Source organism: Littorina saxatilis, linkage group LG16 (genome assembly GCF_037325665.1).
Source record: "Littorina saxatilis isolate snail1 linkage group LG16, US_GU_Lsax_2.0, whole genome shotgun sequence".
Classification (NCBI taxonomy): Eukaryota; Metazoa; Mollusca; class Gastropoda; order Littorinimorpha; family Littorinidae; genus Littorina; species Littorina saxatilis.
This window is the reverse complement of record NC_090260.1, coordinates 3278403-3282234: the sequence shown is the minus strand read 5'-3', so window position 1 is coordinate 3282234 and position 3832 is coordinate 3278403. Positions and strand designations below refer to the sequence as shown.

Below are 3832 nucleotides of genomic sequence, written 5' to 3'. Positions count from 1 at the left end.
CTATTGTGTCTGAAGCCATTGTAGATTTGTCCCTCTTTAGGGCGAGGGCTAGATGTAAAAAAGCAAAACACGGCTAATTCTATTACCCTCGTTAAATACAGAATTGTCATTGTCATTGTCAGAACACTGCCGTAACTATGTCAAACTCAACAAACGGGCTGTGTTTCATCACATTTTGAAAACTCCTTGAGTTAGTAGGGAGGTACACAAGACTTACTTAATACTTTCCACTGCATTGGCATGGTGTTAACAACTCGAATCTTTATTTGAGCGACACACCTCTCTTCCCGTGATTTGAATATATTATTCAATGACTATTTTCTGAATGTGAAAGCTGGATCGAACGAAGAATAAAGTAAAAACGCACTAATTCAGTATTTTAATCAGCAAGCTTGAAGGTTCATATTCCAACACGCTTGAGTCTCGTTAAGTGATGATTACGTGTCCAATTTCATTCTCTTAAATCAGTTTACTTGTTCAGTCACCTGAATGTTAGTGTTTACCATAAGAGACGGGCTTCTAGTTCAGTCACCTGAATGTTAGTGTTTACCATAAGAGACGGGCTTCTAGTTCAGTCACTTGAATGTTAGTGTTTACCATAAGAGACGGGCTTCTAGTTCAGTCACCTGAATGTTAGTGTTTACCATAAGAGACGGGCTTCTAGTTCAGTCACCTGAATGTTAGTGTTTACCATAAGATATGGGCTTCTAGTTCAGTCACCTGAATGTTAGTGTTTACCATAAGATATGGGCTTCTAGTTCAGTCACCTGAATGTTAGTGTTTACCATAAGATATGGGCTTCTAGTTCAGTCACCTGAATGTTAGTGTTTACCATAAGATATGGGCTTCTAGTTCAGTCACTTGAATGTTAGTGTTTACCATAAGATATGGGCTTCTAGTTCAGTCACCTGAATGTTAGTGTTTACCATAAGATATGGGCTTCTAGTTCAGCCACCTGAATGTTAGTGTTTACCATAAGATATGGGCTTCTAGTTCTGTCACCTGAATGTTAGTGTTTACCATAAGATATGGGCTTCTAGTTCAGTCACTTGAATGTTAGTGTTTACAATAAGATATGGGATTCTAGTTCAGTCACCTGAATGTTAGTGTTTACCATAAGATATGGGCTTCTAGTTCTGTCATCTGAATGTTAGTGTTTACCATAAGATATGGGCTTCTAGTTCAGTCACTTGAATGTTAGTGTTTACCATAAGTGACGGGCATCTAGTTCAGTCACCTGAATGTTAGTGTTTACCATAAGATATGGGCTTCTAGTTCTGTCACCTCAATGTTAGTGTTTACCATAAGATATGGGCTTCTAGTTCAGTCACTTGAATGTTAGTGTTTACCATAAGATATGGGCTTCTAGTTCTGTCACCTCAATGTTAGTGTTTACCATAAGAGATGGGCTTCTAGTTCTGTCACCTGAATGTTAGTGTTTACCATAAGATATGGGCATCTAGTTCAGTCACCTGAATGTTAGTGTTTACCATAAGTGACGGGCATCTAGTTCAGTCACCTGAATGTTAGTGTTTACCATAAGATATGGGCATCTAGTTCTGTCACCTCAATGTTAGTGTTTACCATAAGAGACGGGCTTCTAGTTCTGTCACCTGAATGTTAGTGTTTACCATAAGAGACGGGCTTCTAGTTCAGTCACCTGAATGTTAGTGTTTACCATAAGAGACGGGCTTCTAGTTCAGTCACCTGAATGTTAGTGTTTTCCATAAGAGACGGGCTTCTAGTTCTGCAAGAAAATGTTCTTGTTGTGTTTGAAAATTCGAAAAGAGGCAACTGTTTTATTGCATTCATTTTCCTGCTCTTTTTGTTTGGGAGGTTGCTACCTCAGAGACCCAAGCTTGCTGAGTAAACCACATTGCCTTTGTCATTGCCCAAACTTGTTCCTCCCGTCAGTTGTTACCATCTCAAGTTGCTTTACTGGTCGTCACAGATCTCCACAGTGACTGTTAAAAACAATTCATCAAGCCTAACAGACTATGTCATATATGCAGAGAGAGAGAGAGAGAGAGAGAGAGAGAGAGAGAGAGAGAGAGAGTGTGTGTGTGTGTGCATCTTCTTAGATAATAAATTTGGATAAAGCAGTAAGTCCACTTCTTGTTTTACGCCTTTTTCTCAGCCAGATCAAAATAGAATGGCAGAAAGCAGTAACTAGATCCATTGCTGCCTTTTGCTTTCTTTTAACACGATTTAAGTTGGGACAGTATTTGGCAGAAAGTAGTATGTCCTGTTACTATATTTTGCCAGTTTTTTTAAGTGAATGAGTTTTGTGTACTTTTTTTTGGCAAAAGGTAGCATGTCCACAAAAATATCATCATTTCTAAGTGATGAATCACATTTGGGTTTTGATATTGATAACAGAAACGCAAAACATTGCCCTGCATTTCAACAGTAAAAAAAGATATCATTTAAAGTTTTGCATTCCAATACATAGATGCAAACAGAATAAGTCAATTTTCTCGAAACTATGTTTCATGGACTTGCTTCCTTCTGTATTTACACAGCAGAATGCTGATAGTGGTACACATAAATATTTGAAACTTTCTTTTTAAACCATCATGTTGCACAATTACTTACTGTTAAGGCGATGTGTGGCACTAAAATTAAACTAGGAGAATACATGGAATAACCTAGTTTTCTTGGTAGTTATTAAAGTGACTATAACAATGAATGAAAAGTGTGCAAATATTAATGGACACAGATCGCCGTTGCTATGGAAACAGCCGCCATATTGAATTTCTAGGAAACGGTTTTACAGCGACATCATACATCAGAAATGCATGATGTTTGGCACAAAGATACACATGAATTTTATCTACAATAATATAGAACCATATTTTTACTAAAGACTATATTTGATTTTTTTTTTTTTTTTTAAAGGAGTAAGGAATTTCTAATAGCATATTTATTAATCCTTATTTCAAAAATTAATATAAATCATCTTTTCTCAAAAAATCGTTCTATATGATTGTACATAAAAGTCATGTGTATATGTGTGCCAAATATTAAGCATTTCTGATGTATGCTGTTGCTGTAAAACCGTTTCCTAGAAATCTAATATGGCGCTGTTTATGCCAGTGTCCATAGCAACGGCAGTCTATGTCCTCTAGTATTCACATATTTTTCATTTCTTTTCATAAGTCACTTCAATAACTACCCAGAAAACTAAGTTATTCCATGTATTCTCCAAGTTTAATTTTGGTGATTTTAGTGCCTCACATCGCAACAAACTGTTCAGTTAAGCTTTTTCGCTTTATTATCATGGGCAGTTATAAACTTTGGAAACCATTCAACTTCACGCTCACACTGCACACGTGCTTACCTCTTCAGACAGCAGTCAGCGTTGTAATCAGTCAACGTGTATGTTGTTCAGTCAATGTTCACAGTGATACAGGGACACACAACACATCACATCACTCCATGGCCTCTGAGTGTGGGGGCTGAGTGTTTCAGTCAGTGTTCACAGTGATACAGGGACACACAACACATCACATCACTCCATGGCCTCTGAGTGTGGGGGTTGAGTGTTTCAGTTAGTGTTCACAGTGATACAGGGACACACATCACATCACATCACTCCATGGCCTCTGAGTGTGGGGGCTGAGTGTTTCAGTCAGTGTTCACAGTGATACAGGGACACACAACACATCACATCACTCCATGGCCTCTGAGTGTGGTGGCTGAGTGTTTCAGTCAGTGTTCACAGTGATACAGGGACACACATCACATCACATCACTCCATGACCTCTGAGTGTGGTGGCTGAGTGTTTCAGTCACTGTTCACAGTGATACAGGGACACACAACACATCACAT

The 3832-nt window shown here is 38.3% G+C and overlaps 1 protein-coding gene across 1 annotated transcript in view; it reads right to left on the bottom strand.

Moving 5' to 3' along the window:
• Positions 1–3522, bottom strand: part of LOC138950211 (uncharacterized) — a 71258-nt gene extending 67736 nt beyond the window's left edge. Inside the window, exon 1 of the mRNA XM_070321959.1 lies at positions 3341–3522. The gene's annotated coding sequence lies outside the window, so the exon portion shown is untranslated. The remainder of the gene's footprint in view (positions 1–3340) is intronic.
• Positions 3523–3832: the final 310 nt, after the last annotated feature.